The sequence below is a fragment of the Petromyzon marinus genome, chromosome 62, assembly GCF_048934315.1.
Source record: "Petromyzon marinus isolate PM22_M1 ecotype Great Lakes invasive population chromosome 62, UKy_Petmar_22M1.pri1.0, whole genome shotgun sequence".
Classification (NCBI taxonomy): Eukaryota; Metazoa; Chordata; class Hyperoartia; order Petromyzontiformes; family Petromyzontidae; genus Petromyzon; species Petromyzon marinus.
In genome coordinates, this window is record NC_133728.1 from 7138486 (window position 1) to 7165214 (window position 26729).

Here is a 26729-nt window from a genome sequence, read left to right on the forward strand (position 1 = left end):
CTCCCTCCCTCCCTCCCTCCCCCTCCCTCCCTCCCTCCCTCCCTCCCCTCTTCTCCCTCCCTCCCCTCCCTCCCTCCCTCCTTCCCCTCCCTCCCCTCCCTCCCTCCCTCCCCTCCCTCCCCTTCCTCCCTCCCTCCCTCCCTCCCTCCCCTCCCCTCCCCTCCCTCCCTCCCTCCCTCCCTCCCCTCCCTCCCTCCCTCCCTCCCTCCCCTCCCTCCCTCCCTCCCTCCCTCCCCTTCCTCCTTCCCTCCCTCCCTCCCTCCCTCCCCTCCCTCCCTCCCCTCCCCTCCCATCCCTCCCTCCCCTTCCCTCCCCTCCCTCCCTCCCTCCCTCCCTCCCCTCCCTCCCCTCCCTCCCTCCCTCCCTCCCCTCCCTCCCTCCCTCCCTCCCTCCCCTCCCTCCCTCCCTCCCTCTCCTCTTCTCCCTCCCTCCCTCCCCTCCCTCCCTCCCTCCCTCCCCTCCCTCCCTCCCTCCCTCCCTCCCCTCCCTCCCCTCCCTCCCTCCCACGTGCTCCAGGCGCGACTGAGTTCACGAGCTTCGATGTTCCGCAGCTTTTCAGGCATCGCTGAGGCCCCTCCCCCCAAACCCCCCCCACCCCATCGCCCCCCCCCCACCCCCCCGATCTCCGAGCCACCTCCCCTAGGCGAAATCAGCATCAGAATATTCATTTACACTGCCGGAATCCGATGAGCTATAAAGCTCTTCGTTTTTATTTTATTTTTTTTTGCTCGCAGACGCCCTTGGATGACGCTTCTCGGCGGCGGTCACCGTACAGAGGTCAGGCGCTGCTCGCTAACAGCACCTGGGCCCCCAAAGTCTAGCGAGGCTATACGGGGCGAATCGTTGCATTTATTGTGCAGGCGGTGGTGATGGGGGAGCGGTGGCGCAGCGGTTAGCGCGCTGCGCTAAGGGAACCCCGGGCTGCGAAACCCGAGTTGGATCGCCGCTCGCGATCCAAGTGGCAGCGACGATTCATCTCGCACGCCGCGAATCGGGCCTCCCCAAGGTCGACTCAGCCTGAAATGAAGCTAGACCTTCTTTATTAACGTGTCGTACGGCCGCTGACTTCGACGCAGCAACTACAATTTGGCATTCAGGTGGACAAGCACAGACAACACCGGCACGGGACGACTGGCTAGAACTTTGATTTGATTTGACTCAGGTAAGGGCCCACTGTGGCTATTTTTTGTTTGTCAGAAGCGACCTGGCCACAGATGATAGCCCCAGCCAAGTGGGTTTGTCGTCATGTGGACATTTATACTGGTAGCAACGAAGATGTAAACTGAGTGTACCAGCCTGCAATAGATTTAGTGTGTCCGTCCGTCCGTCCCCTTTCAATACTTTAAGAAGTGAAATCTCGTGTGACTGACGTCCTTTATTTAACCACGTGAGTGACCTCATTGAGAGTCACTCTCTTGTCACTGTCACCCTTTATTTAACCACGTGAGTGACGTCATTGAGACTCACTCTCTTGTGACTGTCATCCTTTATTTAACCACGTGAGTGACGTCATTGAGAGTCACTCTCTTGTCACTGACATCCTTTATACTGGTAGCAACGAAGTTGTAAACTGAGTGTACCAGCCTGCAATAGATTAATGTGTCCGTCCGTCCCCTTTCAATACTTTAAGAAGTGAAATCTCGTGCTGTTGGGGTGTAAAAATACAATTGCGCAAAATTCCAATGTTCCTACCAGCCCACCCTGCAGGGACCTGTTAGCAGTGGAAACTTTATTTGAAGCTTTCGTGACTGTAGAGGCATTGGGTCTCTGTGTGTCTATGTTGTGTGTGTCTCTCTGTGTGTGTGTGTCTCTGTGTTGTGTCTCTCTCTCTGTGTCTCTCTGTGTGTCTCTCTCTCTGTGTGGCTCTGTGTTGTCTCTCTCTCTGTGTCTCTGTGTTGTCTCTCTCTCTGCTTGTGTGTCTGTCTGTGTGTCTATGTTGTGTGTCTCCCTCTGTGTGTCTCTGTGTGAGTCTCTCTCTGCTTGTGTATCTTTCTGTGTGTCTATGTTGTGTGTCTCTCTCTCGCTCTCTGTGTGTCTGTGTTGTCTCTCTCTGCTTGTGTGTCTGTCTGTGTGTGTCTCTCTGTGTGTGTCTCTGTGTGAGTCTCACTCTGTGTGTCTATGTTGTGTGTCTCTCTCTGTGTGTCTCTGTATGTCTCTCTGCTTGTGTGTCTCTCTGTGTGTCTCTCTCTGTGTGTCTGTCTGTGTGTGTCTCCGTGTCTGTGTTTGGTCTCTCTCTCTCAAATTTAGTTCTACCTGATGACGGTTGCTTGTGTTGCAATCGTAAGTCAAAATCTATTATTTAATTTAATCTCTTTCTACGTGACTTAACCGTCAGAACCAAAGAGTATTCACAGCAGTGGCCAAATAGAACTCTAAAACGCGTGATGCCCGCTCTACATATGAAGGGAAAAAGCCAGAGGACCCAGGGAAAAATCCGCCAACACCATGGAGAGAGAGAGAGACGCAAACTCCAAATATACAGCAGCAGCAGGCCTCGTCAGGGAAGGGATCGAACCCACGACCTCCTGTGTACCAGGCGAGGTAGTCAACATCTCCTAGCCACCGTGGCGTTAGGGTCTGGATCGAACCCACGACCTCCTGCGTACCAGGCGAGGTAGTCAACATCTCCTAGCCACCGTGGCATTAGGATCGGGATCGAACCCACGACCTCCTGCGTACCAGGCGTGGTAGTCAACATCTCCTAGCTCACCGTGGCGTGAGGGTCGGAATCGAACCCACGACCTCCTGCGTACCCGGCGAGGTAGTCAACATCTCCTAACCACGGTGGCGTTAAGGTCGGGATCGAACCCACGACCTCCTGCGTACCAGGCGAGGTAATCAACATCTCCAAGCTCACCGTGGCGTTAGGGTCGGGATCGAACCCACGACCTCCTGCATACCAGGCGAGGTAGTCAACAACTCCCGGCTCACCGTGGCGTTAGGGTGGGGATCGAACCCACGACCTCCTGTGTACCTGGCGAGGTAGTCAACAACTCCCGGCTCACCGTGTCCACGACGGCGTTTCAAACCGGGGTCGACTTGGTCGAGGGCGATGAAGCAGCCATAAATTACAGTCACCGCTCCCCCCCCCCCCCCCCCCCCACTGTGGGGGTCTCCCACGAGCCACGTTTTGACAAATCGAGGTAATTTCTCGCTGTCTTTTCTCTCTCTTTTCTATCGCCCCCGCTGCCGCTACCACCGCCACCGTCAAACAAAGACAAAGATCCCCCGTGTAGCCTGAGCAGACCGTCGGGGGCAAGTGCTGTTAGCGAGCGCCAAAGACAAAGATCCCCCGTGTAGACTAACATTGACCATAAACTTACCATTATCCAAAATACTAAATTTGGCTATTGACTTAACATTACCCATAGACTAACATTGGCCATCGACTTAACATTACCCCTGGACTCACATTGCCCATAGAGTTAACATTGTTCATAGACTAACATTGGCCATCAACTTAACATTACCCATAGACTAACATTGGCCATCGACTTAACATTACCCGTAGACTAACATTGCCAATAGAGTTAAAGTTATCCCATAGAATAACATTGCCCATAGACTTAACATTGTTCATAGACTAACATTGGCCATCGACTTAACATTACCTATAGACTAACATTGCCAATAGAGTTAAGGTTATCCCATAGACTAACATTGCCCATAGACTTAACACTACCCATAGACTAACATTGCCCATAGAGTTAACATTGTTCGTAGACATGGCCATCGACTTAACATTACCCATAGACTAACATTGCCCATAGAGTTAACATTGCCCATAGAGTTAACATTACCCATAGACTAACATTGCCCATCGACTTAACTTCACCCCTGGACTAACAATGGCCACTGACCTAACATTACCCCTGTCATCACATTGCCCATAGACTTAACAGGGTATAGCAATGTGGTTCAGGAGCTGCAGATGCCCCTGGATAATCACAGCTGCTGCTGACGACGAGAGGCTTCAGTCGACGGAGAGAGCAGAGCTTGAAATCTTTCGTGTAGTGTATAGTAGTGTATAGTATAGTTTATAGTAGTGTAGTGTATAGTGTAGTTTATAGTAGTGTAGTGTATAGTGTAGTAGTGTGCAGTAGTGTGGTGTTTAGTAGTGTATAGTAGTGTATAGTGTAGTTTATAGTAGTGTAGTATATAGTATAGTGTATAGTAGTGTAGTGTATAGTAGTGTATAGTGTAGTGTATAGTAGTGTAGTGTATAGTAGTGTATAGTGTAGTTTATAGTAGTGTAGTGTATAATGTAGTGAATAGTAGTGTAGTGTATAGTAGTGTATAGTGTAGTGTATAGTAGTGTAGTGTATAGTAGTGTATAGAGTGTAGTGTGTAGTGTATAGTGTAGTGTATAGTGTAGTGTATAGTAGTGTATAGTAGTATGGGGTAGTGCATAGTGTAGTATATTGTAGTGTATAGTGTAGTATATATTAGTGTAGTGTATAGTAGTATGGGGAAGTGCATAGTGTCGTATATAGTAGTGTATAGTGTAGTATATAGTAGTGTAGTGTATAGTGTAGTAGTGTACAGTAGTGTGGTGTTTAGTAGTGTATAGTGTAGTAGTGTACAGTAGTGTGGTGTTTAGTAGTGTATAGTGTAGTAGTGTACAGTAGTGTGGTGTTTTGTAGTGTATAGTAGTGTATAGTGTAGTTTATAGTAGTGTAGTGTATAGTAGTGTAGTGTATAGTAGTATGGCGTAGTGCATAGTGTAGTATATAGTAGGGTATAGTGTAGTATATAGTAGTGTATTGTATAGTAATGTAGTGTATAGCAGTATAGTGTAGTGTATAGTGTAGTATACTTCTTCAGCCCACCAGCATACGATTTGCCAGAATAGAACACCCTACAGATACGTGGAGATTCTCCACGTATCTGTAGGGTCCATTGTCTGGGTTTCATGGCCACAGTGGAACTCGCGTGGTTTGTGTCTTTAATGCATCTCTGTGGGAATCTGTGCATGCCTACGGGTGTCCATGCGTCTCTATGAGTCAATACTGTCGCTTGGATTTTAATTTCCCAAGCGACATCTCAAAATTCCCAGGCCACCTTGCCCAGCCCTATCACCCAGACGCCCTCACACATTCACCAACACGCAGTGACTGGCGTGGTGAAGTATGGTCCAAACAACAACAACAACAACACAACCCTCACGTGACCGGCGCATCATGCGGAAGGCTTTCATCCAGCTGCGGATTGAACATGGTTTCGTTCGTAGCTTACGAGGAGGGGGGGGGGGGGAGGCGAATCGTCGGATAATCATCGGCTCACTCAATCTCCTCGATTCTCGTTTCTCCCGCAAGACCCCCACCCCCCGCAGCCACCCCCCCCCATCCCCCTCCCCCCTATCCCCCTCCCCCCTATCCCCCTCCCCCCTATCCCCCTAACCCCCCCCCCCCCACTGGGGGGGGTCACCTCTGTGGCGAGCTTTGACCTCAGTGACGAATAATGGCGTGGGAGCGAAATCGATGGGTGGAGGAATGAGTCTGAAGTGTCCGCAGAGAGCCTGCTTAACCCTAGCAGCGTCATCATCATCATCGTCTGTGTCGTCATCATCATCATCATCTGTGTCCTCGTCATCGTCGTCGTCATCACCATCGTCTGTGTCGTCATCACCATCTGTGAGGAATGAGTCTGAAGTGCCCGCAGAGAGCCTGCTTAACCCTAGCAGCGTCATCATCATCATCGTCTGTGTCGTCATCATCATCATCATCTGTGTCCTCGTCATCGTCGTCGTCATCACCATCGTCTGTGTCGTCATCACCATCTGTGAGGAATGAGTCTGAAGTGCCCGCAGAGAGCCTGCTTAACCCTAGCAGCGTCATCATCATCGTCTGTGTCGTCATCATCATCTGTGTCATCGTCGTCGTCATCATCATCGTCTGTGTCGTCATCATCATCACCATCTGTGAGGAATGAGTCTGAAGTGCCCGCAGAGAGCCTGCTTAACCCTAGCAGCGTCATCATCATCGTCATCGTCTGTGTCGTCATCATCATCATCATCCGTGAGGAATGAGTCTGAAGTGCCCGCAGAGAGCCTGCTTAACCCTAGCAGCGTCATCATCATCGTCATCGTCCGTGTCGTCATCATCATCATCATCTGTGTCCTCGTCATCGTCGTCGTCATCACCATCGTCTGTGTCGTCATCACCATCTGTGAGGAATGAGTCTGAAGTGCCCGCAGAGAGCCTGCTTAACCCTAGCAGCGTCATCATCATCGTCATCGTCTGTGTCGTCATCATCATCTGTGTCATTGTCGTCGTCATCATCATCGTCTGTGTCGTCATCATCATCACCATCTGTGAGGAATGAGTCTGAAGTGCCCGCAGAGAGCCTGCTTAACCCTAGCAGCGTCATCATCATCGTCTGTGTCGTCATCATCATCTGTGTCATCGTCGTCGTCATCATCATCGTCTGTGTCGTCATCATCATCACCATCTGTGAGGAATGAGTCTGAAGTGCCCGCAGAGAGCCTGCTTAACCCTAGCAGCGTCATCATCATCGTCATCGTCTGTGTCGTCATCATCATCTGTGTCATCGTCGTCGTCATCATCATCGTCTGTGTCGTCATCATCATCTGTGTCCTCGTCATCGTCGTCGTCATCATCATCGTCTGTGTCGTCATCACCATCATCACCATCTGTGAGGAATGAGTCTGAAGTGCCCGCAGAGAGCCTGCTAAACCCTAGCAGCGTCATCATCATCATCGTCATCGTCTGTGTCGTCAACATCATCATCATCTGTGTCCTCGTCATCGTCGTCGTCATCGTCATCGTCTGTGTCGCCATCATCATCATCTGTGTCCTCGTCATCGGCGTCGTCATCACCATCGTCAGTGTCGTCATCATCATCATCATCTGTGTCCTCGTCATCGTCGTCGTCATCATCATCGTCTGTGTCGTCATCATCATCATCATCATCTGTGTCCTCGTCATCGTCGTCGTCGTCATCATCATCGTCTGTGTCGTCATCATCATCATCATCTGTGTCCTCGTCATCGTCGTCGTCATCATCATCATCGTCTGTGTCGTCATCACCATCATCACCATCTGTGAGGAATGAGTCTGACCTGCCCGCAGAAAGCCTCCTTAACCGTAGCAGCGTCACCGTCTTCGTCGTCATCATCATCGTCTGTGTCGTCATCATCACCATCTGTGTCCTCATCATCGTCGTCGTCATCATCGTCTGTGTCGTCATCACCATCTGTGTCCTCGTCATCGTCGTCATCATCGTCTGTGTCGTCATCATCATCATCTGTGTCCTCGTCATCGTCGTCGTCGTCATCATCATCGTCTGTGTCGTCATCATCATCACCATCATCTGTGTCCTCGTCGTCGTCACCATCATCGTCTGTGTCGCCATCATCATCATCATCATCAACTGTGTCGTCGTCGTCGTCACCATCATCGTCTGTGTCGTCATCACCATCTGTGTCCTCGTCATCGTCGTCGTCATCATCATCGTCTGTGTCGTCATCATCATCACCATCATCTGTGTCCTCGTCGTCGTCACCATCATCGTCTGTGTCGTCATCACCATCTGTGTCCTCGTCGTCGTCACCATCATCGTCTGTGTCGTCATCATCATCATCATCTGTGTCCTCGTCATCATCATCGTCTGTGTCGTCATCATCATCATCATCTGTGTTCTCGTCATCGTCGTCGTCATCATCGTTCGTGTCGTCGTCACCTGTCTCGTCGTCATCATCTGTGACGCCCTCATCATCTGTGACGCCCTCATCATCTGCATCATCATCATCCTCTGTATCAGAAATTCGTCCGATGTTTGTTGTTATCCGCAGCTTGAAATGTCAGGCGCGGTGTCGAGTTGGGGGGTGAGGGGGGGGGTGTGGCCGGGGGCCGGGGGGGGGTGGTGGATGGTGGGGGCGAGTGGGGGGGGGCGAGTGGGGGGTGGTGAGTGTGAGGGGGGGGGGCGAGGGGGGGGTGCCCACAGGACTATGACCGATCGCTTCTGACGCCTCCTTGGCTCGACGGCTCTAGGCGTCATTGTAAGGTCACGCTCTCGGCTGGACACGGAAAGGTGGGGGGGGGTGGGTGGGTGGGTGGGGGGGGGGGCTAGTGGGGGGGAGGGGGGTGGCTGGTGGGGGGGAGGGGGGGGGGGTCACAGAGGCAGGGAGCCCCGCTGGGATAGATTTCAGACGCGCATCATCATGGGGGTGACCTTGACTGTGAAAGAGAACACATTTTTTTTTAGTGCCCTCATCCAACACCGCCAACAACACCCACCCACACCACTTGGCGCCTGCCCACAATCCCCACCACCACCACCCCCCACCACCACCCCCCACTACCACCCCCCCCACCCACCAGCTCGGCTGTCAAACGTTGGGTCGTGAATTTTGTTTGAGGGTCGGAGCGGAATTGGGCAAAAGTTAAAGCTGCAGACGGCTCGCCCACCGCTGACACGCCAACAAGGAGGATAGGGGATGATGTTGACTGGCTCGCCTGGGGTACAGGAGCGCGTGGGTTCCATCCCGGACCCTGACTATGCCTGTAGCCACGGTGGCTAGGAGATGTTGACTAGCTCGCCTGGGGTACAGGAGCGCGTGGGTTCCATCCCGGACCCTGACTATGCCTGTAGCCACGGTGGCTAGGAGATGTTGACTAGCTCGCCTGGGGTACAGGAGCGCGTGGGTTCCATCCCGGACCCTGACTATGCCTGTAGCCACGGTGGCTAGGATGATGTTGACTAGCTCGCCTGGGGTACAGGAGCGCGTGGGTTCCATCCCGGACCCTGACTATGCCTGTAGCCACGGTGGCTAGGAGATGTTGACTGGCTCGCCTGGGGTACAGGAGCGCGTGGGTTCCATCCCGGACCCTGACTATGCCTGTAGCCACGGTGGCTAGGATGATGTTGACTAGCTCGCCTGGGGTACAGGAGCGCGTGGGTTCCATCCCGGACCCTGACTATGCCTGTAGCCACGGTGGCTAGGAGATGTTGACTGGCTCGCCTGGGGTACAGGAGCGCGTGGGTTCCATCCCGGACCCTGACTATGCCTGTAGCCACGGTGGATAGGAGATGTTGACTAGCTCGCCTGGGGTACAGGAGCGCGTGGGTTCCATCCCGGACCCTGACTATGCCTGTAGCCACGGTGGCTAGGAGATGTTGACTAGCTCGCCTGGGGTACAGGAGCGCGTGGGTTCCATCCCGGACCCTGACTATGCCTGTAGCCACGGTGACTAGGATGATGTTGACTAGCTCGCCTGGGGTACAGGAGCGCGTGGGTTCCATCCCGGACCCTGACTATGCCTGTAGCCACGGTGGCTAGGAGATGTTGACTGGCTCGCCTGGGGTACAGGAGCGCGTGGGTTCCATCCCGGACCCTGACTATGCCTGTAGCCACGGTGGATAGGAGATGTTGACTAGCTCGCCTGGGGTACAGGAGCGCGTGGGTTCCATCCCGGACCCTGACTATGCCTGTAGCCACGGTGGCTAGGAGATGTTGACTGGCTCGCCTGGGGTACAGGAGCGCGTGGGTTCCATCCCGGACCCTGACTATGCCTGTAGCCACGGTGGCTAGGAGATGTTGACTAGCTCGCCTGGGGTACAGGAGCGCGTGGGTTCCATCCCGGACCCTGACTATGCCTGTAGCCACGGTGGATAGGAGATGTTGACTAGCTCGCCTGGGGTACAGGAGCGCGTGGGTTCCATCCCGGACCCTGACTATGCCTGTAGCCACGGTGGCTAGGAGATGTTGACTAGCTCGCCTGGGGTACAGGAGCGCGTGGGTTCCATCCCGGACCCTGACTATGCCTGTAGCCACGGTGGCTAGGAGATGTTGACTAGCTCGCCTGGGGTACAGGAGCGCGTGGGTTCCATCCCGGACCCTGACTATGCCTGTAGCCACGGTGGCTAGGAGATGTTGACTGGCTCGCCTGGGGTACAGGAGCGCGTGGGTTCCATCCCGGACCCTGACTATGCCTGTAGCCACGGTGGCTAGGAGATGTTGACTAGCTCGCCTGGGGTACAGGAGCGCGTGGGTTCCATCCCGGACCCTGACTATGCCTGTAGCCACGGTGGCTAGGAGATGTTGACTAGCTCGCCTGGGGTACAGGAGCGCGTGGGTTCCATCCCGGACCCTGACTATGCCTGTAGCCACGGTGGCTAGGAGATGTTGACTAGCTCGCCTGGGGTACAGGAGCGCGTGGGTTCCATCCCGGACCCTGACTATGCCTGTAGCCACGGTGGCTAGGAGATGTTGACTAGCTCGCCTGGGGTACAGGAGCGCGTGGGTTCCATCCCGGACCCTGACTATGCCTGTAGCCACGGTGGATAGGAGATGTTGACTAGCTCGCCTGGGGTACAGGAGCGCGTGGGTTCCATCCCGGACCCTGACTATGCCTGTAGCCACGGTGGCTAGGAGATGTTGACTAGCTCGCCTGGGGTACAGGAGCGCGTGGGTTCCATCCCGGACCCTGACTATGCCTGTAGCCACGGTGGCTAGGAGATGTTGACTAGCTCGCCTGGGGTACAGGAGCGCGTGGGTTCCATCCCGGACCCTGACTATGCCTGTAGCCACGGTGGATAGGAGATGTTGACTAGCTCGCCTGGGGTACAGGAGCACGTGGGTTCCATCCCGGACCCTGACTATGCCTGTAGCCACGGTGGCTAGGAGATGTTGACTGGCTCGCCTGGGGTACAGGAGCGCGTGGGTTCCATCCCGGACCCTGACTATGCCTGTAGCCACGGTGGCTAGGAGATGTTGACTAGCTCGCCTGGGGTACAGGAGCGCGTGGGTTCCATCCCGGACCCTGACTATGCCTGTAGCCACGGTGGCTAGGAGATGTTGACTGGCTCGCCTGGGGTACAAGAGCGCGTGGGTTCCATCCCGGACCCTGACTATGCCTGTAGCCACGGTGGCTAGGAGATGTTGACTAGCTCGCCTGGGGTACAGGAGCGCGTGGGTTCCATCCCGGACCCTGACTATGCCTGTAGCCACGGTGGCTAGGAGATGTTGACTAGCTCGCCTGGGGTACAGGAGCGCGTGGGTTCCATCCCGGACCCTGACTATGCCTGTAGCCACGGTGGCTAGGAGATGTTGACTAGCTCGCCTGGGGTACAGGAGCGCGTGGGTTCCATCCCGGACCCTGACTATGCCTGTAGCCACGGTGGCTAGGAGATGTTGACTAGCTCGCCTGGGGTACAGGAGCGCGTGGGTTCCATCCCGGACCCTGACTATGCCTGTAGCCACGGTGGCTAGGAGATGTTGACTAGCTCGCCTGGGGTACAGGAGCGCGTGGGTTCCATCCCGGACCCTGACTATGCCTGTAGCCACGGTGGATAGGAGATGTTGACTAGCTCGCCTCGGGTACAGGAGCGCGTGGGTTCCATCCCGGACCCTGACTATGCCTGTAGCCACGGTGGCTAGGAGATGTTGACTTCCTCGCCTGGGATACAGGAGGTCGTGGGTTCGATCCTAAAACCCTGACGACGCCTGCTGCTGTATATTTGGAGTTTGCGTGTCTCTCTCATCATCATCATCACGGTGGCTAGGAGATGTTAACTACCTCGCCTGGTGTACAGGAGGTCGTGGGTTCGATCCCGACCCTGACGCCTGCTGCTGTATATTTGGAGTTTGCGTGTCTCTCTCTCATCATCATCACGGTGGCTAGGAGATGTTAACTACCTCGCCTGGTGTACAGGAGGTCGTGGGTTCGATCCCGACCCTGACGCCTGCTGCTGTATATTTGGAGTTTGCGTGTCTCTCTCATCATCATCATCATCACGGTGGCTATGAGATGTTAACTACCTCGCCCGGTGTACAGGAGGTCGTGGGTTCGATCCCAACCCTGACAACACCTGCTGTATATTTGGAGTTTGCGTGTCTCTCTCATCATCATCATCACGCTGGCTAGGAGATGTTAACTACCTCGCCTGGTGTACAGGAGGTCGTGGGTTCGATCTGGACCCTGACGACGCGGCTCTCTTTCTCTGTCCCCATGGTCACGTGGATATTCCTCGGGGTTCCTCCGGTGGATTCCCTCCACATTTACAGTCAGACATCACGCGTGAGGAGGAATTTGACTGCTGCTATAAATGTCCACGCTGTCCGCTGTTAAACCGGCGCGTTTAGCGCATCACAACGGTGCGATTTATGCGTTATAACGGCACACGTGCTGTGCTGTTATAACGGCACACGTGTTGTGCTGTTATAACGGCACACGTGCTGTGCGTTATAACGGCACGTGTTGTGTGTTATAACGGCACACGTGTTGTGCCGTTATAAAGGCACGTGTCGTGCTGTTATAACGGCACACGTGCTGTGCGTTATAACGGCACGTGTTGTGTGTTATAACGGCACACGTGTTGTGCTGTTATAACGACACGTGTCGTGCTGTTATAACGGCACACGTGTTGTGCTGTTATAACGGCACACGTGTTGTGCTGTTATAACGTCACGTGTCGTACTGTTATAACGGCACGTGTTGTGCTGTTATAACGGCACACATGTTGTGCTGTTATAACGGCACACGTGTTGTGCTGTTATAACGGCACACGTGTTGTGTGTTATAACGGCACGTGTCGTGCTGTTATAACGGCACGTGTTGTGCTGTTATAACGGCACACGTGTTGTGCGTTATAACGGCACACGTGTTGTGCTGTTATAACGGCACACGTGTTGTGCTGTTATAACGGCACGTGTTGTGTGTTATAACGGCACACGTGTTGTGCTGTTATAACGGCACACGTGTTGTGCTGTTATAACGGCACACGTGTTGTGCTGTTATAACGGCACACGTGTTGTGCTGTTATAACGGCACGTGTTGTGTGTTATAACGGCACACGTGTTGTGCTGTTATAACGGCACGTGTCGTGAGTTATAACGGCACACGTGTCGTGTGTTATAACGGCACGTGTCGTGTGTTATAACGACACGTGTTGTGTGTTATAACGGCACGTGTCGTGTGTTATAACGGCACACGTGTTGTGCGTTATAACGGCACGTGTCGTGTGTTATAACGGCACACGTGTTGTGCTGTTATAACGGCACACGTGTTGTGCGTTATAACGGCACGTGTTGTGTATTATAACGGCACACGTGTTGTGCTGTTATAACGGCACGTGTCGTGCCGTTATAACGGCACGTGTCGTGTGTTATAACGGCACGTGTCATGCTGTTATACCGGCACGTGTTGCATGCTTTAAGGGTCCGCTTTCTGTTCTCTAACCATACATTACCTAGTAACATAAAACATTAAAAAAAATTTTTTAGCAAAAGTTCACGGACGTACGACCTTCGAAAGTTGAATCGCGATAACTGCGAATTCACGCCGGAGTTGCGGAGGTGCGGGACGTGCAGATAAACTAAACGCAAGGAGCATGAACTTGCGCGTTGCTTCTAACCAGACGCCGTCTCGTATCGAGCACGTACATTGAACTTCTATCGCACCGTACGTAGCCAACTTGGGCCAACGGGAGGTTGCTCTTCGGCTGGGAAAGACAGCAAACTCAATTCGAAAATCAATTCTGAAGGTTTGGTTCTTTCGGGATAAGGTCACGTAAGGTATAAAAATTGAAAAATATATATGTAAATATATATAAATAAATCACGAAGTTTCGACCGGGAAATAAAAAAATAGTCCAGCAGTGGAAATTGCTGAAACCGCAGCGCTGGTTAAGCAGTTTCCACGGCTGGATAATTTTTTGGTGTTGCGATCGAAACGTCGTTTGTAAATTAATTTGTTGTTTTAATTTCATCCTCCTACCTACGTGATGACTTTACCGGACATAACCAAAGATCGTGGATTTCTTGCAAGTCACGAAAGCATCAAATCAAGAAAAAGAATAAGCTAATACTATGAGGTTCATTCGGTAAAGTCACGTAGGTTGAAATAAAATGAAACTCTTTTAATTATCGTTATTTTATTTTATTTCTAACCACGTGACTTTACCGAAAGCACCAAAGAGTATTGAGTCCTGCTGTCACGAAGGCTTCAAATCAATAAGATTAATAGTGGTGGTGGTGGCGGTTGTGGTAATCGGTTGTGGGTGTCTGTGTGTGTATCTGGCGACCCGGGTTCGATTCCCGCTCACGGCCAACACCAGTGACGATTATCTGAACCGGTCCCGGGCCTCCCCTAGGTCGACTCAGCCTCAAATGAGTACCTGGTGCGGTGTGTAAATATCGCCACTAGGGAGACAAAGGCGGCCGGGCGTGGTGCTGGCCACCCACCCCCTCGTGTACCGTTCCGGCCTTCATAGGTGCTCGCTAACAGCACTTGCCCCTACAGTCTGTTAAGGCTATTTGGGGGATCTTTGTCTTTATCTTTGTGTGTCTGTGTGGTGAGCGGTATTGGTAGCGGTTAGCGCTACGCTGGGCTACGAACCCGGCGACTCGAGTTTGATTCCCGCTCACGGCCAACACCGGTGACGATTATCTGAACCGGTCCTGGGTCTCCCCTAGGTCGACTCAGCCTCAAATGAGTACCTGGTGCGGTGGTGTAGTAAACACCGCCACTCGGGAAGACAAAGGCGGCCGGGCGTGGTGCTGGGCACCCACCCCCCTCCCTCCCCCTCTGGCCTTCATTGATGCTGCTCGCTAACAGCACTTGCTCCCAGCAGTCTGTGAAAGGCTCTATGTGAACGTCGTGACTTATTTTATTTTATAGCGCCCGTCATCAGGTGGGAAAATGCCTTCCCACGCTTGTGTTGCGCCCGAAACGTCGTGACTTCATTTCATTTTCTACCTACGTGATGACTTTACCGAAATAACCAAAGAGTATGGATTCAACTACATCATTAGACCTCCTTTGGCAGTACCAAAATATAATAATAGGGTTTTTCCCCTTTTTTCTGGCAACAAAACGGAAACCGTTTTTACAAAGATTCACGTAACTGGCATTAACCACAATACCTGCAGTCAAAATGCAAACAAAAAAACATACACTATGATAATATATGTGGCATTGTCCTTGAAACTGATTGGTCCACACCAAGGGACGGCTTTCTTTTGAGCCTCGACCCAATTGGTGCTCGACCAGATGACGCCAAAAGCCGTCCCTTGGTGTGGACCAATCAGTTTCAAGGACAATGCATCATATATTATCATAGTATGTTTTGTTTGCATTTTGACTGCAGGTATTGTGGTTAATGCAGACATGGATCCTTGTAAAAAGGTTTCAGTTTTGTTGCCAGGAAAAAGGGGAAAAACCCTGTTATTAGTATGGATTCAAATCAAGATTCAATCTACATTATTTAAAAGAGCCATTCGTAGCCAAACGTGCGAATTAGAATCAGGATGTGTATTTATAACATAATACACCACCGTAATGTAGTATAGTGGTGGAGCGTACAATAGTGTAGTGTATAGTGTGTTGTCGTGTAGTGTATAGTGGTGGAGTGTATAGTAGTGTATAGTGTAGTGTAAAGGAGTGTAGTGTATAGTGGTGTAGTATATAGTGTCGTGTATAGGAATGTAGTGTATAGTAGTGTAGTATATAGTGGTGTGTAGAGGAGTGTATAGTGTAGTAGTCGTGTAGCGTATAGTAGTGTAGTGTATAGTGGTGTAGTATATAGCAGCGTAGTATATAGTAGTATATAGTGTAGTGTATAGTAGTGTAGTGTATAGTAGTGTAGTGTATAGTGGTGTAGCATATAGCAGCGTAGTATATAGCAGTATATAGTGTAGCGTATAGTAGTGTAGTGCATAGCAGTGTAGTGTATAGTAGTGTAGTGTATAGTAGTGTATAGTGTAGTGTATAGTAGTGTAGTGTATAGCAGTGTAGTGTATAGTAGTGTAGTGTATAGTAGTGTATAGTGTAATATATAGAAGCGTAGCATATAGTAGTGCATAGTGTAGTGTATATTGTATAGTAGTCTGTACGCAAGGTATGCTGAACTTCCTTCGCACCTTACGTAGCCAGCCGTGCTAATCGGAGGCACGTGCTGGCGGAGAAGCAAACAGCAAAAACACTAAACATGACGACTACGACAACAACAACAACAACAATAAAGCAGTTCTAAAGAAGTTAATTCTCAATCTTGAGCGTTAGCAGGAGATATGAGACGTGCAACAACGAGGCCGAGGAGGTGTGAAACCACGCGTCCCAAGAGCGATTTCGGAAAGCGATGACAACCCACGTGGTTTTCTCCGTAAACGCCGCGCAGGGAAATTGAGTCTCCGGGTCCGGACGGCGTACAGCCGTTTCAACACGGCCAAAGCATTAATTGTCTATTTGTGTGTGTGTTTCTCCCCCCTGATGATGGGACTTGTGTAGGATGAACGTTGAGATTTATAAGGGGCGCGGGGTGACCAATAAGGTCTGAATTGGTTTGTAATAAGATAGGGCATTGATAAGGGGTTGACAGGTATGTAGTGGTGAGTGTAGTGGTGAGTGTAGTAGTGGTGAGTGTCTTTGTGTGTTTCTCCCCCTGATGATGGGACTTGTGTAGGATGAACGTTGAGATTTATAAGGGGCGCGGGGTGACCAATAAGGTCTGAATTTGTCTGTAATAAGATAGCGCATTGATAAAGGGGTTCACAGGTATGTGGTGGTGAGTGTACTAGTGGTGAGTGTACTAGGGGTGAGTGTCTATTTGTGTGTATTTCTCCATTGTAATGAGACTTTGTAGGATGAACGTTGAGATTTATAAGGGGCGCGGGGTGACCAATAAGGTCTAAATTGGTTTGTAAAAAGGTAGGGCATTGATAAGGGGTTGACAGGTATTGATTATAATAGACAGAGACCCATAGATATACATAAAGACCCATAGAGATACAGAGATATAGCGTACCGTGTCAACCCATATGGTTTACACCCCAGTATTCTTTTACAGAGTTTTCAGGTCCACACGGCGTAAAGCCGTTTCAACACGGCCAAAACATTGATTGTCTGTTTGTGTGTGTTTCTCCCCCTTGTGATGGGACTTTGTAGGATGAACGGTGAGATTTATGAGGGCCACGGGGTCACCAATACCGTCTGAATTGGTCTGTAGCTGACATCTATGCAAGTGGTGAGTGTAGTGGTGAGTGTAGCAGTGGTGATTGTTTGTTTGTTTGTGTTAATCCCCCCTTGTGATGGGACTTTGCAGGATGAACGTCGAGATTTATAAGGGGCACGGGGTGACCGATAAGGTCTGAATTGGTCTGTAATAAGGTAGGGCACTGATAACGGGTTGCCAGGTATTGATTATAGAGGTGGCGATGGAATATGACAGCATCTCAATATCATGTCCGCAAAGGGTTGGGGCACGGTAGTTAGTTTGTCTCGAGAGAGAGAGGGAGAGAGAGGAGCAGGCTTGCAAGTTGTTTGTGAGTCTCTGTGTCTCACGTGTGTGTGTGTGTGACTATATGGGTTTGCGTGAGTCTGTAGATTTTCTATGTGAGTCTCTGGGTCTCTCGTGTGTGTGACTATATGGGTTCGAGTTGTGTGAATGTCCATTGTGAGTCTCTGTGTCTCACGTGTGTGTGTGTGTGACTATAGGGGTTTGTGTGAGTCTGTGGATTTTCTATGTGAGTCTCTGGGATCTAACGTGTGTGTAACTATATGGGTTTGTGTGAGTCTGTAGATTTTCTATGTGAGTCTCTGGGATCTCACGTGCGTGTGACTATATGGGTTTGTGTGAGTCTGTAGATTTTCTATGTGAGTCTCTGTGTCTCTTGTGTGTGTGTGTGTGTCCGTGACTATATGGGTTTGTGTGAGTCAATGGATTTTCTATGTGAGTCTCTGTGTCTCTCGTGTGTGTGACTATATGGGTTTGAGTTGTGTGAATGTCCATTGTGAGTCTCTGTGTCTCACGTGTGTGTGTGTGTGACTATATGGGTTTGTGTGAGTCTGTAGATTTTCTATGTGAGTCTCTGTGTCTCTCGTGTGTGTGTCCGTGACTATATGGGTTTGTGTGAGTCAATGGATTTTCTATGTGAGTCTCTGGGTCTCTCGTGTGTGTGGCTATATGGGTTTGAGTTGTGTGAATGTCCATTGTGAGTCTCTGTGTCTCACGTGTGTGTGTGTGTGACTATATGGGTTTGTGTGAGTCTGTAGATTTTCTATGTGAGTCTCTGTGTCTCACGTGTGTGTGACTATATGGGTTTGTGTGAGTCTGTAGATTTTCAACGTGAGTCTCTGTGTCTCTCGTGTGTGTGACTATATGGGTTTGTGTGAGTCTGTAGATTTTCTATGTGAGTCTCTGTGTCTCTCGTGTGTGTGTGTCACTATATAGGTTTGAGTGGAGTCTGTTAATTTCCAATGTGAGACTCTGGGATCTCACGTGTGTGTGTGTGACTATATGGGTTTGTGTGAGTCTGTGGATAATCTATGTGAGTCTCTGGTGCTCTTGCGTGTGTGACTATATGGATTTGAGTTGAATGTGAATGTCCATTGTGAGTCTCTGTGTCTCACGTGTGTGTGTGTGTGTGACTATATGGGTTTGAGTGGAGACTGTGAATTTTCTAAGTCAGTCTCTGGGTATCCCGTGTGTGTATGTCAATATATATATAGGTTTGGGTGGAGTTTGTTAATTTCCAATGTGAGTCTATGGGTCTCTCAACGTGAGTCTATGTCTCTCTACGTGAGTCTATGGGTCTCTACGTGAGTCTATGAGTCTCTACGTGAGTCTATGGGTCTCCATGTGAATCTATGGGTCTCTATGTGAGTCTATGTTTCTCTACGTGAGTCTATGGGTCTCCATGTGAGTCTATGTCTCTCAACGTGAGTCTATGTCTCTATGTGAGTCTACGGGTCTCTATGTGAGTCTGTCTCTCTACGTGAGTCTATGGGTCTCTATGTGAGTCTACGGGTCTCTATGTGAGTCTGTCTCTCTACGTGAGTCTATGGGTCTCTATGTGAGTCTATGGGTCTCTACGTGAGTCTATGGGTCTTTATGTGAGTCTATGGGTCTCTTTGTGAGTCTATGTCTCTCTACGTGAGTCTATGAGTCTCTACGTGAGTCTATGAGTCTCTATGTGAGTCTATGTCTCTCTACGTGAGTCTATGAGTCTCTACGTCAGTCTATGAGTCTCTATGTGAGTCTATGGGTCTCTACGTGAGTCTATGGGTCACTATGTGAGTCTATGAGTCTCCATCTGAGTCTGTGTCTCTATGTGAGTCTATGGGTCTCTATGTGAGTCTATGAGTCTCTATGTGAGTCTATGTCTCTCTACGTGAGTCTATGGGTCTCTATGTGAGTCTATGGGTCTCTAAGTGAGTCTATGGGTCTCTACGTGAGTCTATGGGTCTCTATGTGAGTCTATGAGTCTCTACGTGAGTCTATGGGTCTCTACGTGAGTCTATGGGTCTCTATGTGAGTCTATGTGTCTCTATGTGAGTCTATGGGTCTCTACGTGAGTCTATGGGTCTCTACGTGAGTCTATGGGTCTCTACGTGAGTTTATGTGTCTCTATGTGAGTATATGTGTCTCTTTGTGAGTATATGGGTCTCTATGTGAGTCTATGTGTCTCTCTAAGTGAGTCTGTGTCTCTCTACGTGAGTTTGTGTCTCTCTACGTGAGTCTATGGGTTTCTATGTGAGTCTATGAGTCTATATGTGAGTCTATGTCTCTCTACGTGAGTCTATTGGTCTCTAAGTGAGTCTATGGGTCTGTGTGAATCTATGAGTCTCTATGTGAGTCTATGTCTCTCTATGTGAGTCTATGCGTCTCTATGTGAGTCTATGAGTCTCTATGTGAGTCTATGTCTCTCTACGTGAGTCTATGGGTTTCTATGTGAGTCTATGGGTCTCTATGTGAGTCTATGGGTCACTATGTGACTCTATTGGTCTCTATGTGAGTCTATGGGTCTCTATGTGAGTCAATGGGTCTCTATGTGAGTCTATAGGTCACTATGTGACTCTATGTGTCTCTACGTGAGTCTATGGGTCTCTATGTGAGTCTATGTGTCTCTATGTGAGTCTATGAGTCTCTACGTGAGTCTATGAGTCTCTATGTGAGTCTATGTCTCTCTAAGTCAGTCTATGTCTCTCTACGTGAGTCTGTGTCTCTCTACGTGAGTCTATGTCTCTCTGTGTAAGTCTGTGTCTCTCTAAGTCAGTATATGTCTCTCTACGTGAGTCTGTGGATCTCTATGTGAGTCTATGAGTCTCTATGTGACTCTATGTGTCTCTATGTGAGTCTGTGTCTCTACCTGAGTCTGTGGATCTCTACGAGAGTCTATGTCTCTCAACGTGAGTCTATGTACCTCTACGTGAGTTTATGTCTCTCTGCTTGAGTCTGTGTCTCTCTACGTGAGTCTATGTCTCTCTACGTGAGTTTATGTCTCTCTACGTGAGTCTGTGTCTCTCTACGTGAGTTCACGCGTGTCCAGGAGTCGTCGGCTCTTACCACGAATGACCCGTCTCGCTCATTCAACAAACCTGTCGGCTCGTTTCAAGTTCTACCTTCGATAGGAGCACTATTTGTTGCTGGCCGTTTGGCGATTTGGTTTTGGGGGGGAGGGGGGGGTTATTCACGTGGGGTAGGTGGAGTGCTGGGTGATGGTCGGGATAGGGCTGCGCCCGATGACCCTAACAATGAACAAGCTTAAAACTTTGGGCAGTGTTCCGGGCTTAGACGTGAATCTGAACGCCCTCCTGATGTATTCTGTTTTGACGACGATAAATTCCGCGCGTCTCGCTCCATAAAAACCCTGGCACGCCCCCCACACCCCAACCTGAACACGCTTCATCCACCTAAAAAAACAAAAAAATGGGTAAAAAAATGGGTAAAAAACAATAAGTATATATTTATTAAATACCAAACAGCGGTAAATAAATAACCCCCCACCCCCGTTGAGAGGAGCTGGTTTCTGTAATTTTATGAAAATTAATAAAATATGGAGAGGTGCACGCCGCGGTATATTTTTGATGTCCACGGCATTTATGTTTTATGAGCCACGGAGGTAAACAGTTGGGGAGCAGAAAAAACAGCGCCCATCCAGCATTCTAACATCGCACTCACACATCTCATCCCCACGTCCCACCCCCACGTCCCATCCCCACGTCCCATCCCCACGTCCCATCCCCACGTCCCATCCCCACGTCCCATCCCCACGTCCCATCCCCACGTCCCATCCCCTGCGTCCCATCCCCACGTCCCATCCCCACGTCCCACCCCCACGTCCCACTCCCACGTCCCATCCCCACGTCCCACCCCCACGTCCCATCCCCACGTCCCACCCCCACGTCCCATCCCCACGTCCCATCCCCACGTCCCACCCCCACGTCCCACTCCCACGTCCCATCCCCGCGTCCCATCCCCACGCCCCATCCCCTGCGTCCCATCCCCACGTCCCACTCCCACGTCCCATCCCCACGTCCCATCCCCTGCGTCCCATCCCCACGTCCCACTCCCACGTCCCATCCCCACGTCCCATCCCCACGTCCCATCCCCACGTCCCATCCCCACGTCCCATTCCCTGCGTCCCATCCCCTGCGTCCCACCCCCACGTCCCATCCCCACGTCCCACTCCCACGTCCCACTCCCACGTCCCATCTCCACGTCCCATCCCCACGTCCCATCCCCACGTCCCATCCCCACGTCCCATCCCCACGTCCCATCCCCACGTCCCATCCCCACGTCCCATCCCCACGTCCCATCCCCACGCCCCATCCCCTGCGTCCCATCCCCCACGTCCCATCCCCACGTCCCACTCCCACGTCCCATCCCCACGTCCCACCCCCTGCGTCCCATCCCCCACGTGCCATCCCCACGTCCCATCCCCACGTCCCATCCCCACGTCCCATCCCCACGTCCCATCCCCACGTCCCATCCCCACGTCCCATCCCCACTTCCCATCCCCACGCCCCATCCCCTGCGTCCCATCCCCCACGTCCCACCCCCACGTCCCACTCCCACGTCCCATCCCCACGTCCCATCCCCACGCCCCATCCCCTGCGTCCCATCCCCCACGTCCCACCCCCACGTCCCACTCCCACGTCCCATCCCCACGTCCCACCCCCTGCGTCCCATCCCCCGCGTCCCATCCATCCACCCGACCCAGCAGGCTGTAAATCTCACGGTGTAAATCTCGGCCCGCACGCTCTGGGCAGTCGGCTGCATGTGCAGGGCGGATGTGCGGAGTGCCTTTGCAGGTCCAATTCGGGGGGGCGGGGGTGGGGGGGGTGGATACAAAGGCGGTCTGGCGTGCTGCTGTGTGTCTGTGTGTGTGTCTGTGTGTGTGTGTCTGTGTGTGTGTGTCTGTGTGTGTGTCTGTGTGTGTCTGTGTGTGTGTCTGTGTGTGTGTCTGTGTGTGTGTGTCTGTGTGTGTGTCTGTGTGTGTGTCTGTGTGTCTGTGTGTGTGTGTGTCTGTGTGTGTGTGTGTCTGTGTGTGTGTGTGTCTGTATGTGTGTGTCTGTGTGTGTGTGTCTGTGTGGGTGTCTGTGTGTGTATCTGTGTGTCTGTGTGTCTGTGTGTGTGTCTGTGTGTGTCTGTGTGTGTGTCTGTGTGTGTCTGTGTGTGTGTGTCTGTGTGTGTGTGTGTCTGTGTTTCTGTGTGTGTGTGTCTGTGTGTGTCTGTGTGTGTGTCTGTGTGTGTCTGTGTGTGTGTGTCTGTGTGTGTGTGTCTGTGTGTGTGTGTCTGTGTGTGTGTGTCTGTGTGGGTGTCTGTGTGTGTATCTGTGTGTGTGTCTGTGTGTGTGTCTGTGTGTGTGTGTGGTGAGTGGGTAGCGGTAGTGTAGCGGTTAGCGCGCTGCGCTATGAACCTGGCGACCCGGGTTCGATTCCCGCTCACGGCCAACACCAGTGACGATTATCTGAACCGGTACCGGGCCTCCCCTAGGTCGACTCAGCCTCAAATGAGTACCTGGTGCGGTGGATAAAAACATTGCCACTGGGGAGACAAAGGCAGTGGGGCGTGGTGCTGGCCACCCACCCCCTCGTGTACCGTTCTGGCCTTCATAGGTGCTCGCTAACAGCACTTGCCCCCACAGTCTGTTTAGGCTATATGGGGGATCTTTGTCTTTGTCTTTATCTTTGTGTGTCTGTGTGGTGAGCGGTATTGGTATTGGTAGCGGTTAGCGCTACGAACCCGGCGACCCGGGTTCGATTCCCGCTCACGGCCAACACCACCGGTGACGATTGTCTGAACCGGTCCCGGGCCTCCCCTAGGTCGACTCAGCCTCAAACGAGTACCTGGGGCGGTGCGGTGTGTCGTAATCATCGTCACTGGGGGAGACAAAGGCGGCCGGGCGTGGTGCTGGCCACCCACTCCCTCATCAGAGTGCAGCGCCACATTAAACACGCACTACAATGACAATAGTTTAAAGCGATTTGAAACATGTTTTATAAATGTTTTTTTTTGGGGGGGGGGGTGGTCAGAGCTTTGTGACGTCATATTTGAAGGGGGGAGGGTCTGACTCTTTGCGACGCCGTGTGACTAAGGGGGGGGGGGCGGGGCTGGGGGAACAAAAATTCGCGTGACGTCATTTATGGACGGCCCCATTATCATCAATGTGGCAACTTATGGCAGCCAGATGTTCTCATGTGCGGACGTTGTTTCTGAATGTCGAGGGAAAAGCCCAGGCGAAGCACGGGGAGAGAGAGAGAAAGACACAAACTCACAAATATACAGCAGCAGCAGGCGTTGTCAGCGTCTGGATCGAACCCACGACCTCCTGTACACCAGGCGAGGTAGTTAACATCTACTAGCCACCGTGATGATGATGATGAGAGAGAGAGACACGCAAACTCACAAATATACAGCAGCAGGCGTCGTCAGGGTCGGGATCGAACCCACGACCTCCTGTACACGAGGCGAGGTAGTTAACACCTCCTAGCCACAGTGATGATGATGATGAGAGAGACACGCCAACTACAAATATACAGGAGGCGTCGTCAGGGTCTGGATCGAACCCACGACCTCCTGTACACCAGGCGAGGTAGTTAACATCTCATAGCCACCGTGATGATGATGATGAGAGAGAGAGACACGCAAACTCACAAATATACAGCAGCAGGCGTCATCAGGGTCTGGATCGAACCCAAGACTTCCTGTACACCAGGCGAGGTAGTTAACATCTCATAGCCACCTTGATAATGATGATGATGAGAGAGAGAGACACGCAAACTCCAAATATACAGCAGCAGGCGTCGTCAGGGTCTGGATCGAACCCAAGACCTCCTGTACACGAGGCGAGGTAGTTAACATCTCATAGCCACCTTGATAATGATGATGATGAGAGAGAGAGACACGCAAACTCCAAATATACAGCAGCAGGCGTCGTCAGGGTCTGGATCGAACCCAAGACCTCCTGTACACGAGGCGAGGTAGTTAACATCTCATAGCCACCGTGATGCCCCCCATACAGATACAGAGCCTCAGCCGTGCCACCGTCGCACGCAAGGGATGGGGTGAAGTTTGATGTCTCTCTCACCTCTTCCCTCCTCCTCCCTCCTCCTCCCTCCTCCTCCTCCTCCGGCTCCTCCTCCTCCTCCCGAGACGCGAGCACCGCGATCCTTCACTTCATTGCCCACCTTCAGTGCCCATTGAGGAGCTTGCCGAGCGAGAGAGTGGCCCGGTGAGCGGCTGGGTGGGTGGGTGGTTTGGGTGACCGGGTGGGTGGGTGGGTTGGTAGGTGGGTGGGTGGGTGACTGGGTGGGTGGGTTGGTGGGTTGGTGGGTGGGTGGTTTGGATGACCGGGTGGGTGGGTGGGTTGGTAGGTGGGTGGGTGGGTGACTGGGTGGGTGGGTTGGTGGGTGGTAGGTGGGTGGGTGACTGGGTAGGTGGGTTGGTGGGTTGGTGGGTGGGTGACTGGGTGGGTGGATTGGTGGGTTGATTAGTGGATGGATGGGTAGGTGGGATGGTAGGTGGGTGGGTGGCTGGGTGACCGGGTGGATGGGTTGGTGGTTTGGTGGGTGCGTTGGTGGGTTGGTAGGTGGGTGGGTGGGTTGGTAGGTGGGTGGCTGGGTGACCCGGTGGGTGGGTGGGTTGGTGGGTTGGTAGGTGGGTGGGTGGGCTGGTGGGTTGGTAGGTGGGTGGGTGGGTTGGTGACTGGGTGGGTTGATGGGTTGATAGGTGGATGGGTGGGTTGGTGGGTTGGTAGGTGGGTAGGTGGGTTGGTGGGTTGGTAGGTGGGTGGGTGGGTTGGTGGGTTGGTAGGTGGTGGGTGGGTTGGTGGGTGGGTGGCTGGGTGACCGGGTGGATGGGTTGGTGGGTGCGTTGGTGGGTTGGTAGGTGGGTGGGTGGGTTGGTAGGTGGGTGGGTGGCTGGGTGGGTGGGTTGGTGGGTTGTTAGGTGGATGGGTGGGTGGGTTGGTAGGTGAGTGGGTTGGTGGGTTGGTAGGTGGGTGGGTTGGTGGGTTGGTAGGTGGGTGGGTGCGTTACTAGGTGGGTGGGTTGTTGGGTTGGTAGGTGGGTGGGTGGCTGGGTGACCGGGTGGGTGGGTTAGTGGGTTGGTGGGTGGGTGATTGTTTTGGTTGGGTCGGTGGCTGAGTGGCTGGGTGGGTGAGCGTCAGGGTGAGTGCGCTGAGCGGATCGGTGGTTTACTGGGTGGGTTTGTTGGGGCGGGTCTGTGGTGGGGGGTAGGGTAGCTGGGTGGGGTGGGTGGACTGGTGGGTGGATGAGCGGGTGTGTGGTGGGGGGTAGGGTAGCTGAGCGGGGTGGGTGGACTGGTGGGTGGGTGGGTGAGCGAGTGTGTGGTGGAGGGTAGGGTAGCTGGGCGGGGTGGGTGGAGTGGTGGGTGGGTGAGCGAGTGTGTGGTGGGGGGAAGGGTGGCTGAGCGGGTGTGTGGTGGGGGGCAGGGTAGCTGAGCGGGGTGGGTGGTGGGGGGTAGGGTAGCTGAGCGGGGTGGGTGGACTGGTGGGTGGGCGAGCGGGTGTGTGGTGGGGGGTAAGGTAGCTGAGCGGGGTAGGTGGACTGGTGGGTGGGTGAGCGGGTGTGTGGTGGGGGGCAGGGTAGCCGGGCGGGGTGGGTGGAAGGCTGTGAGCGCTCTCGCCATAGCGACGTCGCTCGCCTCGCGCTCGGCACCAAGGGGTGGTGGTGGGGGGCTGGTGGGGGGGTGGTGGTGGGGGGGGTGGGGGTGGGGGGCTGGTGGGGGGTGGTGGTGGGGGGGGTGGGGGGTGGTGAGCGGAGCGCGGCGTGCGTGTAATGAGGCGCACAGGGTAAGCGCGGAATGGATTTGTCACGCCTCGGGATCCCGTGGCTTAGGGGGGGTGGAGTGGTGGGGGGTGTCGCGTGCACGTGGCCACGGGCTAGTGATGCTGCTCCTGCTGCTCCTGCTGCTACTGCTGCTGCTACTGTTGCTTGCTGCTGCTGCTGTTGCTGCTGTTGCAGCTGCTGTTGCTGCTACTGTTGCTTGCTGCTGCTGTTGCTGCTGTTGCAGATTGCTTGCTGCTGTTGCTGCTGTTGCTGCTGCTACTGTTGCTGCTGTTGCTGCTACTGTTGCTGCTACTGTTGCTGTTGTTGCTGCTGCTGTTGCTGCTACTGTTGCAGATTGCTTGCTGATGCTGCTACTGTTGCTACTGTTGCAGCTTGCTTGCTACTGTTGCTGCTGTTGCTGCTACTGTTGCTACTGTTGCTGCTGTTGCTGCTGCTGCTGCTGTTGCTGCTACTGTTGCAGATTGATTGCTGATGCTGCTGCTGTTGCTACTGTTGCAGCTTGCTTGCAGCTGATGCTGCTCCTGCTGCTGCTCCTGTTGCTTGCTGCTGCTACTGTTGCTGCTTGCTTGCTATTGTTGTTGCTACTGTTGCTACTGCTGCTGTTGTTACTGTCGCTGCTGCTGCTATTGTTGCTGCTGCTGCTGTTGCTGCTACTGCTGCTGTTGCTGCTAC